Source organism: Zonotrichia leucophrys, chromosome 2, assembly GCF_028769735.1.
Source record: "Zonotrichia leucophrys gambelii isolate GWCS_2022_RI chromosome 2, RI_Zleu_2.0, whole genome shotgun sequence".
Classification (NCBI taxonomy): Eukaryota; Metazoa; Chordata; class Aves; order Passeriformes; family Passerellidae; genus Zonotrichia; species Zonotrichia leucophrys.
Window position 1 is genome coordinate 121,667,221 of NC_088171.1, and position 15,706 is coordinate 121,682,926.

General features: G+C 41.3%; 1 long non-coding RNA gene across 1 annotated transcript; it reads left to right on the forward strand.

Moving 5' to 3' along the window:
• The first annotated feature begins 1,660 nt into the window (after positions 1-1,660).
• Positions 1,661-12,198, forward strand: LOC135443339 (uncharacterized). The gene is made up of 3 exons (XR_010438971.1): positions 1,661-1,736; positions 9,542-9,773; positions 11,505-12,198. It is a non-coding gene; the product is annotated as an uncharacterized LOC135443339 (long non-coding RNA).
• Positions 12,199-15,706: the final 3,508 nt, after the last annotated feature.

A 15,706-nucleotide genomic window follows, 5' to 3' on the forward strand; every position in this document is an offset into this window, starting at 1 on the left:
AAGGAACTTCCAGAAGGGGCACAGGATGTTCAGGTGAAAGGTAGAGCAAGGAATATGTATGCAGAAATAGGCCAACTGGTTTATGTTATTTTATTTTCCATTGAGACCTTCGAGTGATTGTAAAGCTCTATAGGGAAATGTGCTCTGTGATGACCTGAGTATTATGGCAAATACCTTTGAGGCTGAGGCACTGGATTACCATATCCTGCTGTGAGAGCATTGGAAGCTAGGATGGTGCCTTGTAGACTGAGTACAAGGCAGGCATGCTTTGCAGTACTGCGTTATGAAGCTTTGAAAAAATATGCTTTTCACCACAGGCAAGCTTGACAAAATGGACAGTACCCAATAAAGTCTTTATTTAAACTTCTTCCATTCCTTTCCTACCGTTTTCTTTCTGCTAGCCATAGTCTCACCAGGGTAAAGTAGAATGAAGGTTCCTACTTTTGCTGGTTTAACTTGTCTCTTACACATCATATCTGCTCATTAATTTTGCTGTTAGCAGTAATAATGTGGGCAGATGATCTACTGCATCATCAGACAGAGCTCCCATTTGGGAAAGGAAGAGTTTGCTTTGCTTTGATTCCATCTTTTTCCTCCCCCCTCAGGAATTATTAAGTCAGTAGGAATGTAAAAAAAAATTAGTAAACCCTGATGCAGAAGAGAAATTTCTGTTTGCAATATTTTATGGCTGTGTGGTTTTATTTTGCACTGCTAAAAATCCAAAATAACTACACCTTCTCAGGAAGTAGAAAAGACTCTTCTTGTTAGCCAGGGAGTTGCATGGCTCTTTGACCAAGAACAAGCCTTGGATCTTCTAGGCTGTTGTTTCCTCCTTCCTGATGAATACCTCCTTCCCTTTCTCATTTGTTCTCAGGCATTGCAGCCCTCCACATTGCACCGTCTGCGCTGCACATGCTTATTTGTGTTGCTGGAAATAAGAGAGATTCTTGATGTTGTGGGGAGAACTACATTTTATAGCCCCCCTGGTCATCTCTCAGGTGACATCTCTGCTCCTCTGTTCCACCTCTGGTGGAAGTTCATAACCTGTCCAGAAAGGGAGAATAATTGGTTGGTTTTGTAGTGACTTTCTAGCTGTGATATTAAACAGGCACAACACAGCTTCACACTTGGAGATTTTTGAAGGTGCTGGAAGTGGCTCAGACCCACCTGAGTCAGCATCAAAGGGAAGCTTTTTATTACACTTCCTCTCATTTAAATCTACTGCTTTTTGACACAAGCTTATGAAGAAAGGCACATCTCTTAGCCCAGCCTCTTGGCCAGAAGGAACACACTGTTCTGTTGCTTTTCTTCCTTTCTTTCCCTTTCTCCTGCCATGGGATGACTGGTTGCCACTGTATTTACTCCCAGTCTGGCCACAGGTTCTGCCTTTAGAGATTAACAAAAGACAGTGATTCTTCTGAGGTAGGGAATTTTATCTTCTCCTGTCCCCTTGCTCTGTGGAGGGATGGAATGCAAGAAAATAAAGATAGTGCAGAAGGTAGTCTCATACCTGACGAGTTGCAGCTGTACTCATAACCAAAGATTAGGAACAGGCCTGCCCTTAATAGTCCCCAGCTGTGTCCAATAAGAAGATGAGTGCTACAAAAGAGTGGGTTAGTTAGGTGAGGAGAGTTGGAGTTTGTTGTGCTGTGAAGGGAGATGCAGTTTGTTGTCTGTACTGTGAGGAAGGGGGAGTCAGTGCTGTGAGGAGATGACCATGAGAAATCACCAAGAAGGTAGGGGACTTTTGCAATAAGACAACAACATTGCTCTCCCTTTGTCTGACTGTTGGTTTTACATTGCCAAAGTTTTGGGCCAAAAATGAGTTTGAGTATTTGTGTGGATGTTTTCAGTATCTCCGTGTTGCTCAGATTCAGGTAGTGAGGCAGGTTGATGGGTATCCTGAGTGTCAAGGCACAAGGTACTCCAAGGAATTTGGGGGAGCTGGAACATTAGTACATCTTCAGTTCCCATGTTATCTAGATTTTCTTCCTCTCTGGCCCTCAGTGGGCAACAGCACACACCCCTCTTATGCTCAGTACCAAGGGAAAAACACTGCTTTGGCGCTGGACTGACCAGCTTTTCCCTGTGTCAGTGTCCTCCACAGCAAACAGGGCTTAGTACTGAAACACTGTGCATCTCCAACATCTCACGTGTGAAACATTTGATGTTTATTGGAATTTTCCAGTTCTTTGGTACCTCTGCATTCCCTCTTAAGAAAGAGCTACCGGGGAAAATTCACAGCCATGAAAATTTGTTGTGTGATGCTTCTGTACCAGCTTTATACAGGACTAAAATTTTCCAGCATTCTTTTGTCATCCTTTATTCACGAATGAAAAACACCTTTGTTACAAAGTGGATCAGTTCAGTCAAGTTCCTTAATGACAGGTCTTTCTTCCTATGTATAAATAGTTCCCATAGTGTCAGACTTAAATGTTCAGGCTTGTTTGTTTATTCAGGGCCTGGGTCAAATGCCTGCCTTTGCATCAGCTACTAGTACAAGGGTTACACTTTAATGTTGATTTTGGTTGTTTTGGCATTACTCAAAGATTTAAAGATAGCTCCCTATTTTTTTCTTAATAAATAATAAATTTTAAAAATCAGTGTGTCGTGACTAGGCTTGAAACCATAAGGCTACTTGTCATGTTAAGAACAAGGCAAATTTTTCTGTTGTATTAAGAGAGATTTGGCAGAAAATAAACCCCCTTGCATTCCAGCTGGTTCTCAGATATCAGAGGGGCTGGGGGTGGCTGGGCTTGGGTTTTGAGCACTAAGCACCAGAAGTGTGGAGCCAACTGGCTCTGTAAATCCAGCCACATTCTCTGAGACTACCACAATTACAGATTGACAAATGGTGCCATAAAATCCAGGTCTGCTCATTGCAAGTGAACTCTGCCAGCTGATTAGAAGTCTGGTCATGTTCAATACCTCTCATGGGCAGGTGCAAAGTAGCTTGTTGAGCAACAGAAATGCAGGTTTTTATTGGATTGTCAGTGATAAAGATACTGTTTGCAGAGACACATGTGAATATACAAAATATGAGTAACACAGCCAGCAAAAAATGCTGTAAATTGAGAGATGGCTCTATAGTGCTAAAGGCATGATCACCACAAGGTTGTTTTCTGAATTTCCCAAGGAAGCATCCAGTCTAGGTGACTGCTTGAGTCATACTCAGTGGGTGTCCTTATGGGAGAGGAGATTGGTGCAGTTAACCATCCCAGGATAGCAAGATGAAATCTTTGACCTCCCTTTCCATTGAAACTACATTTATATTGTTTTGGGTTTTCTTTTTTTTTTTTTTTGAGGGCAAAATGAAATATTACAGTTTATGTGATTTCATATTTAGGTGGAGTTTGAATGGCTTTAGTCATACATGCAAAGAATGTACAGGTTTTACTTAATTTGCATATGCCAGAGTATGAAAAGTAATGTGTTTTTGTGTCAATGGAACAAAGTTCACCTTTCAGTCACCATTTGGGTTATTTCTTTGGCTCAGTTCCTGTTAGCTGCATGGTTTTAAACAGAGCATGACCACAACACTTCTGTACCACCCCATCCTTTGTTCCATGTCTCTCTCAGGGCAGAACATCAAGTTTCCTTTGTGCTCCTGCACCTAAGGCATGCAGTCTGTTTCTGGTGAACCATAACTAAGGCTTGCACACCTTCTTGATGAACTTTGTTTCATCAGGATTTTCCCTACACTCCTATATGTTGGAGAAATCAGGTTCTGTAATAGTCTTCCAAAACAGTTCAGGAATTGAAATATGAATGGAGATGCCTCAGCTGATGTTGTTGTCTGAGACATCCTGGGACTGGACAGATTCTTTCTACTATTGTATTTAGTGAACAGTAAGAGGAAAAATGCCTTTAGTTTGATTAACTGTCATATATAGACACCTTTAGTAGGAGTTTATTTTATGAAGGAATATACAGTGATTGGTTTTGGAACATCAGACCAAAATATTGAAGTTTCATGAAACACAGCCAAAGCCTGAGAGCTCAGTCAGACCATAAAGAATCACCCCTGTATAAGTGAAGGAAACATGAGGGGCCTTGGTTGGCTTGAGGAGCCTCTTGTCATCCAGGTGTGCAGAGCTGAGGGGGTGGCTGTGCCCAGGCTTGAAGGAAAAAAGACGCAATTCTGCAGCCCCAGACCTTCCCCCTGTGGCCCAGCTGTGCACACTTCCCGGGGGCACAAGGAGAGGTTCCATGGGTGGGCAGGGAGTGGTGGCACGTGCTGATGTCAGATCTCAGGTGCCAGCCCTCACCCTGCCTGGTGAGAGCCTCGAGAGGTCTCTGTGCCCACTGCCAGGCTCAGGGGGTTGTTCCTGATTTGGGTGTTCTGGAACAGAACTGTCTTTCTCATCTGTATACTGTGCCTTACCCTTTGGCATAAAATCCAAGCAGCCTCAAGAGTGAAATGTAAGCATTTCCTAGACCCTGCAGAGGGAAGGGTGGGACTGGGACTGCAGTTTCCATCTGTCCTTGCATCAGTATTGTACAAATGAGCATTTGTGTGGTGTATTTTTAGACAGTATTGAAAAGTCTCAGAAATTTTGATACAATATGGAGTCAGTGATTAGCTTCAGATCTAGAGAAATAAATTGGCTTTTTTGGTCTTTGAAATTATTTAATTTTTCTTATTTCGAAGGAATTTTTTTGTTTATTTTTTGAACACACCTAGTGTCTTTAATACTTAGCTCCTTAATCCCTTATTAAGAGGATTTTTAAACCTGACAAACAGCTCAACCAGAGAAGCAAATCCAATGGTAAAGCAGAATTTGATCTAAGTCTGAGAATGTAAGCCCACAGAGTAACTGGCCTGCAGATAATTCAATACACATCTCTCATGGTATATGTTCATCTTGCAGTGTATAAGCTGCAATAAATCACACAGAAAAGACAGAGGCAAATTCTTCCAGGAATATGTTTATAGGTGAATTCTAGCTATGTAAAGAAACTGAAGTATTTTCAGAGCAAGAAAAGACTATACCACTACATCTTTGACTTCAGAAAGAGTTTTTTAAATTTACAGGTGTTAAACTTGATTCTGTGTACTGGAAACAATTTAAAGTGGCAGTTCAATTATCACTGTTCTTCACTATTTCAGAATAGGTCTTATAATTCCTAAAATTCCAAAAATATTTGAGAATCTTTTAAAACACACAAAAATTATAATCAGGTAATAAAATCTTTGAAACATTGCAAAATTCCTGCAAAATGTGGAAAAATACAATAATTCAGGAAGAGATTTTTCTCAGTCTTCATAAGCCAGACAAGGCATAGAAAGTTCTTCCTTTTTGATCTCAAGTTAACAAAGAACTTAAGCATATATGAAAAAGATTAGGATGAGTATAAAATGAGCACATGAACGGTGACATAAATATATTTTTATAAATATAAAATGAAACACATAAATAAAATATTATGCATGGGAAAAAATTAAAAAGTGAAAATGTTATTTCTATAAGGCTAAAAACCATAGTGATTGCAACATTCAGGGAAACATCCAACTTAAGAAAATAACTTAAAAGACATTATACATAGTCTCATAAATTATTGTCATGTTCCTGGGGAAAACAATTAGTATAGTTAAGATTTATATTTATCAAACTGTTGCATCATAGAATCAAGCTACTTGGAGCTAGATTTTTACTTGAAAAATATCTCCATTGTATTGAAGAATAAGGGCTCAAATACAGTTGCAAGTTAATTAGGAAAGCCTTGGCATGCTATTTGTTTGAGGAATACCAGTAGTATAAGCTAGAAGTGGGAAACCAGAGCGATAGCAAAAAGTGACCCAAAGGAAGTGCAATGTTTATCTCTGATAGGAAAAAAAAGAGGAAAAAGAGGTTTTGATGCATAACAAAGAAAGGAGATCTCTGGAACAGCTTCCTGAAACACAAACTCACTCATTCATTTCTGTGATATCATCAGATGCCGAAGAGCATGGTATTTTGAGAGGGTCTATGTCCTGATACCGCAGGTGCTGCCAAGCCCAAGGAATAAGAAGACTGATTATGCATCACTTAATATCTGGTCTCAGAGGAAGGAAATTAAGGCAGTGCAGACTTGTGTGGTGAGAGAAAGAAAAGAAGGCAGCAAAATCAGACTGGGTCTTCCTGCTTTGAAAAACCCTAACCCTAGGATTGACCCAAACACTACGCAGGTAAATCACCCTAGGGTTAGGGATGGTCCCAAGGAAAAAGCTGTGGAGGCAGCCCTGTTGTGGGCACTTTTGTGCTCCCATTGGGATGCCTTTCGCAGCTGCAGTGTACCTGGAGCTCAGGGCTTCTTGGTTCTTGGAACCCTAATCCTAGGCGAATCCTATCCCTGACCCAAGTCATTTAGGGCAGCCTTGAGGTCCTGCTTGTCGAAAGGAGAAAGCTGTTGAGAAAGCCTCATTTTGGCAGTTCTGTGTTCCCCTTGGTATGGCTTTTTCTGCTGCAGTGTGCCTGGAGCTGTGGCCTTTGTGCTTCTCGGAACCCCAACCCAAGTCAGAAGCCACACCCTCACACTATTCAGTACCAGCAGCCTCGGACCCATGTTGTCGGAAGGATAACAATGTGGAGGAAGCCATGGTTTTGTAGTGTTGTGACCACATGGGGTAGGAAATACCAGTTTTAGCCCTGAGTAAATTTGCTTTGCTAGAGTGGGCAGTATATCTTAAGTAGCTTTTTGCTTCTTGATATGACGGTCTGTGATCCTTTAGTTGTGTTTAAGGGTAATTTACATTGCTAAAATACATGATGGTCTTACTGATATGTCTCTCTCACTGAGCAGATGGTCATCTGTTACCCCAGGTGTGACAGCTCAGACTGTCCATTCCCTCCCATCTTGCGCATGTACTTACTCAGCTGGACCACAGCGAGTGACACAAAACTTATGTCGGAACTTATACAGCACTTGTCATTGTCTAGCAGAACTTAATTACTTGGGTCTCCTTCTCCTTAAGGTTAAATTCACTCTGGCAGTTGAAGACTGAAACAGTGTAAAACCGCCTTCATAATCTCTCAGTAGTTTGCACATATATGTTTTTGAAAGCAAGTTTATCATGATTTGTTATTACCAGTGATTAGGAGAAGCCACACCACAGTGAGTGGTGCTTTGTGAATAAAAGAACAGCAGTGCAGGACTGACTGCTGGCAGGCTGACAGAGTCCCTTTTTGAGGATCTGTGGAGAAGATGGAGTAAAGGATCCCTGGTACCCTGGATGTTCCATGGACTCCGATGTGTCCTGAAACTGGCTTTGCTGAGGGGGAGATGGGTGCTGGATGTGTGGGTCTGTCACAAGGGGTCTCAGAACCAGGCATTGCACTTAAAAGAAAGTTGATGAAAGTGCACAAAAACTCAGACACCAAAGTCATCTTTGTTACAGTTTGTCCTGCTTAGCTGAGTGAAAATTTTCACACTCGGAAAATAAGCTGTTTATGTCTCGGGGGCTGTTGTCTGTCTCTGCCCCGAGATGCGTGGGATGATTCGGAGGCAGCCTGAGATTTGAAGGATGAGACTGGACTCTTCAGTTTTCAATCTTCAGGTTGTTTATTATTTCTTATCTACAAAGATTTTCCTTCTGTCCAGCCAAGGTCTGAACAGCAAGGCAGCCAAAGGCACTCTGACCGCCCCCGAGGCATCATCGTCTTTATATACTACAAACTGCATATATCATATTTACTTTTATGTCCCAATACCTATCACCTATATTAGAAAGTGCACTTCTACTTTAAACCACTACCCAGGTGCCAACATCATCACAGAAAATGGACGACATGAAGAAGAAAAAAGAAGGATGAGACTCGCCCTGATTCCTCCATCTTGTCCATAACCCCCCTGTACCAAAACCCAAAAATCTATGTTTCACCCTGTAAATATATAATTCCTGCACCATTCAAACCCTAGGGCCTCTCATGTCCTCATATACAGGTGGCACATCCCTAGATGGATCAAAGTCAATTCACCAGGAGCTTCTGGCAACATTCCAGGTCTTCCAAGCCCCCCAAGAGGGTTCCCCGCAACTCTGGACATCTGGAGTGATGTGCTGAGTTCCCACATTTAGGTACCCGGTATCTTAATGCAAACCATTTCTCTAAGGTCCAAACCTTTCATGTGGCTGACAGAGTTAAAATGAACCTGATAAACATGTGAAAGGCCTGGATCTTAGTTTTAGAAGTGGCTTTGCAAGGAAACAGGCAATTGCTTTTGTATTAACTTGTAAGACCAACATCAGATCGTTTCCATCATTGTTACTGAGCTACAGGTAGAGAAAGTTTCATGCTGAAGAACTGAGCAATATGATTCAGTGAGTTCTTAGACTTCCATAATCATAGACTTAGTCAAGGCATGGGAAAAACCCCTCAGTTTTGGCCAGTTTGTCCAGTTTTCTTGGAACAGAAAGAAGGTAATGGAACAGAAAAAAAAGGCTAGTAACAACTCTGCAGCTGGAGGAGATGGTGGAAGAGAGCGCTCATGAGGAGCTCAGAAAATTCATTGCCTTTGGCTTTACAGAGGGGATAAAGTGTCAGTAAGACGAGCTTCCAAAGAGGAAGCTCACAGTTTTTCCCACTGTCAGTATTTGGACACTTCAGCTCCCAGAGCACGTGGAGGTTTTGGTGAGGGATTTCAAAAGCAAGGCTGGAATAGTTGTGCCCCCAGAGCACAGGCAGCACAAAGCTCCTGCTGCAGGTGCTGGATGAGTGACTCAAGGGCTTCTGGCTCTGCAGGCAGCTGCTTTGTTCACTTACAGATATTCAAAAAAAGTTATTTTTATACAAAGTAAATAGGACTGTATTTCTTGATAGGGCTGTGAGGGCAAGTGTATTGTTTCTGTTATTGACCAGGAGCTGCATCTCTGGGGCAGGAGTGGGCTGTGCTGGGCTCTACACCTGTTGGGAGGGGAGTTTCCACCCAGCCTGAACAGTGAGAAAATGAGTGCCTTCAGGTGGGGGAGGACAAGGAAGCAGCAGATCACTTCACATGTTGTGGTCTCACCATATCAGTGATTTCCCTTGCACCATATTCTTACACTCCCTATTCAGTGAATAAAATATGGAGGATTTGCATGACATTTAAGCCAGCAGTTAAACCATCCACTCACATAAAAACAGCCTGTATTTCCTCAGGAGTTGTCACTGTAATGCCCTGATTAATTTAATTTATCATCCTTAAAGTGTAAATAAAGGTAATACAGCAATCATAACATAACATGACAGAAGTAGGAAATAGGGCAAAATAGATCATGTTAATCCTAGCTCTTGTGATCCTTCTGCATCATGAGTCATATAGACAGTAATGGTTCATTGTGTGGAGAGAGATGGCCAACAGACACATTCTTGTCCTGGCAGTCCCTTTGTTTGGACAAGGAGTTTTGGGAATAGATATCATTACTGGGTAAAATCACAGTTAGCTAAAAATGTTAGTTCTGTAGGAATTGAGGCCTTCTTCCACTAAAATCAATGCAGGAAACATCTCTATTTGTATGCTAGTAATGAGCAATTTAGCCACATTATGTGGGAATTAATGTGGTTTTGCTACTCCTTAACAGATGCCCATCCTATCCTTCTCTGTGTCTGGAGACTTACCCAGGCCTCAGCCTGTGGTCCATGGCTGGTCTCCCTCCAAGAGGTCAGCCAAAGGCAACTGCCAGAAGTGACACTGGTGTGGGAAGGTTAAATCTGTGAGACTGGAAACCAAAACCAAACCCCTGGGCACACAGAAGCACCTTGAAAATCAAAACAGCTTGATCACTGCTGCTGCAAATGGAAATAACCACTCAGGTAGGCACAGGAACAAATGTTAATCACAGCTGTTGGTGGTGATTTGATGCTGCCAAGGCTCTGTTGATCAGATTTTGCCCTCTTGTACTATCTGTGGGTTGGATTCACTTGCTTCAAGCTGCAAATATTGTGAAATGGAGATTAGACTGGTTTGTAATGTGCTTCCTCCTCCTTTTCCTGACTTTGCTAGCTATGTGAAGGTACTTATTTTATGAAATGTTATTTTCTAATGTATGTTATAAAGTAAATAAATACTTTATATATTATGTATATATAAAAATATGTACTTTATAAATATATATTCCAGGGCAGTCCTGCGGCAGCCTTCCATTACTTACAGAGGACCTATAGGAAATATGTGGAGGTAGTCTTTATCGGGCAGTGTAGGGACAGGACAAAGGAGAACAGCACAGATTGTGGCAGGAGATTCTGTGTTGCGAGGTTGGTGAAGCACTTGAGCGGGCTGCCCAGAGAAGTTATGGATGCTCCATCTCTGGGAGTGTTCAAGGCCACATTGGATGGGGCTCTGAGCAACCTGGTCGAGTGGAAGGTGTCCCTGCCCATGGCAGGGGGCTGGAACTGGATGAACTTTAAAGTCCATTCCAATCCACACCATTCTGTGATTCTACTCAACTATGAACTTGGCATGTTTAACCCCTTCTTTCCCATCTCTTACCCCTCCTCCTTGCCCCGTGCTGTTTGTGGGGTCTCTGTTGTGTTTTTTCCTGCTGTTTGTGTTTTCCTGGCTTCTTCTATCCATGGCAAGATGCAAACCTGTCAAAATGTAAGTGCTTTGAACTAATATGATAATACATTCTATATGGATTTTAAGGTATTTTCTTTGATACATATACACAAATATAAACACTTTTGAGTTAATAAGGTGATCATCTCACAGACTAGATTGAAACACCACCACTGTTATTGAGAAAGCGAAATTATCTTCCCAGAGCTCATTCTTTGGTAAAAAACCAAAAACCTCACACCTCAAACAGACCTCACATTTTGTCTTTCTTGTCACTGTAGTTTTTCTTAAAACATTGTTAGGACTATGTTTTAATTTTACTGGTGAGAATAAGTGATATAATAAGTCCTGATTTGTAACACGTCACAGCTTTCCTTATCCTGAATTTAATCACAATCAATAACAAATGTTAGTATCTAGTCTAATTTAGAATTTTCAGGACTGGATGTTAACTAACATGCTGACATATCACCACCCATCTCAGTGGGACTGCATCCACCCCAAGCAAAAGAATTTTACTCTTGGAAATAACAGGCTTTGAAATAAACTAAATAGGAAGCACAGGCCTGAGTCTGTGGGCAAAGATGATGTGCTCAGAAACCAGCTCTAGAAGCTCTGTGCTCTGGGAAGATCTCAAAATGATTCAAATGTGTGCTTTTGAACATATAAGCAGCAAAATTTGGTTTTGGAAGAGGCATCTCTCAGAAAATATGTATGGATCTTTTCCTTACTATTCTTTCCTCTTCTCTTTTTTTTTTTATGTCAAAAAAAAAAGCCTAAATCAACCCAACACCCACAGTTTTTTAAAATCTCAGTTTAAAAGTATCAGACATGAAGTTTTAAGCTGTACTCTCTGCAGATTTCTAAGAAATAACTTTCAGGGTCAGGAAATTAGAAAACAACTCTGCTTCTCATAATGAAGCTTTTATGCCTGCCTTTCAGATTTAGAAATTGCCCTCCATGTGTCTGGGATTTGTGTGTTACAGCTTGATGGCTGCTGTTCCAGAGGACAAACAATCTCGCGCGAAAAACCCCCCAAACCCTACAGAGTGTGGTACTCGCTGTCAGTCACCTGTGATTTCCTTTGTTGGCAATCTAAAAAGATAACAGCAGAGAAGCCTCAGCCCAGCAACTGTTCCCAAGCAAAGGACCCTGAGAAAGCTGGCTGATGGGAGGAGGTTTGTTGTGACTAATGCAAACTGATAGTCCTTGCAAGGGGATGGCAGCGCCTGGGGGCCCTTCGCCTCCTGTTGTTTCACGGCAGCCTGTGGAAAGCAGCCTGGGTCAGGAGGAGCTCTGAGTATTCCCTCTCTGGAAGAGAAAATGTGTGCTGGCACTAATGAGCGTGGAAAAATTCTGTGATAGAGTTCCTGCATATTTCAAAGGCATAAATCAGGCTTGAAAATAATGCTTTCTGGTTTTTTTCCCTTTTGAAATTAAGGAAGTTAAATAACAAATGTGCAGACAGAAGAGATATGTATTAGGACATGTAGGGAGCTTTAAGTGACACTGCTTGCTAGAAGGGGCTGAAATAGGGGAAACTTCCCTCTTGTTCAATGTGTTGTATTTTTAAAGGTGGTTATTTATTTATCAGCCGCTGCTGTATTTCCCTAGCTTTTCCTCTGACTGGCCCTTGATATTCCTGCTGACACATTTTTTCTCTCCCTTTATACTGTTTCTCAAAAAGAACCTCTAATGCCATAAACAGACCATTACCAATTGTATTACCTTCTTCTGAATTAACAACCTCTTCATCAGATGCTGCCCACACTTTTCAGGCTCTTTGTCCTGCTTTGTTTTGAATGCCTGAGATTGCCAGCTGGGGAGAGAAGACAGAGCTTTCCCTTTGCTTCCTCCCCTGCCCACTCCTCCTTCTCCTGTTGTCAGATGTCAGATGTGATTACCCTGTCCCAGAGAGGGGGATCCTTGCCCTGGCACCGTGAGAACCCACAGAGCTGGAGGTGGCAGGGAGGTGGTGGGCAGCAGGATCAGCTGGGCTAGAGCACGAGCAATAAAGCAGTGAGGTTTTACACACTGAGAGCCCTGGCCAGGCTCACAGCTTAATCTGCAAATGCTGGTGGTAAGAGGATGATAATAACAATAATATGTCACTGTGGGTGATGCCATTCCTGCTGTGAGTGGTCAGGAAGCCGCCGGCGCTTCTTGGAGGCGGGAATGACCTCAGGTTCCCTTCTGCATCAGGATGCTTTGATGGCAGTGCAAAGCTGACCTTTCATGAGCCTGCCAGCATAACTTAGAGAAAAAAAGGATGTGTGAGCTTAAGGAAGAAGAGGAGGAAGTGCCAGAGAATGTTTTATCCTCTTTTTAATAAAGCTTTGCAGGAATAATTATGAATAAGAACAATCAATAAGAACATGGTACACAGCGTGGGGTTTTTTATCAGAGTGGGAAAACTATAGGGTCCTGGAAGGTCTCTTTTATGTTTCTATAACAAATTGGTAATAAACATGCAGGTACCTAGAGAAAACTTTTATGAAGCCTGTATGGAAAGCCCACCAATTAAGCCCAGCATGATGGACATGAAAGTCCTTGTGCAAAACGCAGAATTGGGGTTCAAACACTTTCCCATTGTGCAGAAAGCAGGTGGATGGGGAAAGGCACGTGGGTACACCAGGTTATTGCCAGGTCAGATTTAGTGGCTAAATGGAAAATGGGATGTCCTGGCTGTAGCTGGGGTGTTGGACACTGCCTGGGGAAGCAATTGGTACAGCCAGGGGAAAGCAACATTGGAGAAGAGTGAGATATGAAAACCCGTGTCCTTGTGCCACTGTTGAGCCAGGCAATTTGGGTTGCTGCTGCTTTTGCATTTGCCACCACTTCTGCTCAAGAATACCTGTGAATGAAGGGGTCTGGGAGTTCAGGCCATGCTGAAATGGCTCTTAAGTCAGGGAGTTTGAATTTAGTAATCTAAATGCATTTATTTGAATGCAAATAAGAAGACAATATAAATTAAATATGCAGGCCAAATGGTGGCTGTTTCAAAAATGCTATACAAAACCAGCATCAACACTGTAATGAATCAAACTAGCATCTCTTCATATCCACAATTCCTTCAAAAATAGTCTAGTTTTAGAAAGAATTTTTTCACAAATGTCAGTAAAATTGGTGAAAGAGGGGGGCACTCAGTGCTTTTGGAAATGTATCTGCATGGATATAGCAAATGTAAGTTCAGTGCCTAATGATGATTTACATCCTTTGTCATGTTCTGACTACCTTTGTTGTTCAGAATGCTCATTTTGCTCACTTTTGCATGAAGTGAACAACCCCAAACCCCACAGGCCTTAATCTCTGCAAGAGAAGTTGAGCTGATGATTTAGAAAGCCTGAAGTGATGGAAAAATGGAATAATAAAAATAAGTGATTCAAGGATGGCTAGTCTAGAAGACAAATGTACAGATGGAACAGCCTAGGCTAGCATGATTTGTTTGTGTAAAAAAGATGACTTCTTTAGATATCTTATAAAAATAATTTATCAATTACAATTGCTGAACAGGTCTAGCGAATGCTTGGCTTTGTTTTAAAATTACTTACTATGGAAGTGACCAAACTGAAAAGTGGGAATTTATAAATATTGAAAAAAAATATTGTAGATGAAAGGGTTTTGGCTTTGTTTTAAAATTACTTACTATGGAAGTGACCAAACTGAAAAGTGGGAATTTATAAATATTGAAAAAAAATATTGTAGATGAAAGGGTTTTGGCTTTGTTTTAAAATTACTTACTATGGAAGTGACCAAACTGAAAAGTGGGAATTTATAAATATTGAAAAAAAATATTGTAGATGAAAGGGTTTTGGCTAGAGAAATTTATATATAGCTGATTAGTTCATTGTTTAAAACACAAGAATATCAATATCTATTTAATGTAAGTGTTTTTTAAACCTTTCTCTGGTAAATGGCTGCAGAGACAAGCAGTGTTATTCAGAAATGTGTATCTGAAATTGTCAGTGGAAAAGTTGGTGTCTTAGGAGAAAAAAAGAGAGAGAGCCCAAAATTCAGATATCTTCAGATACAGAGAAGATCTGGCAACACTGCCATGGTACTGCTGTTATGGCAGACTCATCATCTCCATGATGAATCACTGGCTTCCTATATTTTCTTTCTAGAAAACTTTGACTATGTGGTTTGGAATCGCATGTACTGGGTTCTTTGGTACTTTTGTTTAAAGATATGTAATTTGGAATTTGTTACAAAAGTACTCAGCAGGTATGTCTCAAAACTATTTTGGTAAGATTCTATACAATTCAAATGCTAAAAATAAAAGCAATTCAAGTTGATCAAATCATAGAATTATTGTTGCCATACTGTAAATGTCACTGTGACAGAGCAACAAATTTCAAAATTCTGAGCCATAGACATCTGTTAGTTTCTCAACTGCTATCATTATTTCGCTGCAGTGAATATGATTCTTCTTTTTCTGTACCATTTTTAGGTTGTTTTTGTGCCATATGGGCATCTTTTGATATTTGGAAAAAACTTAAAATAGAGTTACTTTGATGCACAAAACTTGATATTGAATGTATTCTTTGTTCTCCCTATATTTCTAATTTGCATGGAGTGTGATCCATGCATGCAGAAGGAGGAGAGAAAATGTGCAGTTTTTTGTTTATTCTATATAAGGCACTGGCTTCTGTTGTACCTTGTACCCTTATGAAAGCGTTTAGGATCTCCCTCCAATTGTTTGCAAACAGCTATTCCAAAAGATAGTTAAGAATCTCTGCCACTCTGGCAGGAGGGTGAGCAGGACATATTGCAGGCTGTACTGCCCTGAGGAGTGTTTCTCCTGCCCTTGGCATCCCCAGTGCCCAGCAGCACACCAGCACTGGCTTAAATATTACTTCTCTCACGCTGGGAAGTGATGAGTACAAAAAGCTCCTCTTTCCTGACTGATAGAAAATATTAGCACAACATGCTCCAAGCCAGATCCTGGGCTGGTGTTAGGCATGTGTACACCAGCTGAGCTCTTCCTTTTTGCCCTCATCAATTAGCTCTTCCTGTGGAAATATCCTACCATAAAGACAAATGGCTGTTTGATTCTCTGCCGAGACAATGGGCTGAAGGAGAGAAGGGTCTTGATCCCCAAAGTGTTCTCTGTGCACCTCCTCAGTTTGGTGTCAGCCCACGAGAACAAGTGGCATCAAATTTTGGGGAAGAGCTGGTCACCCAGCTC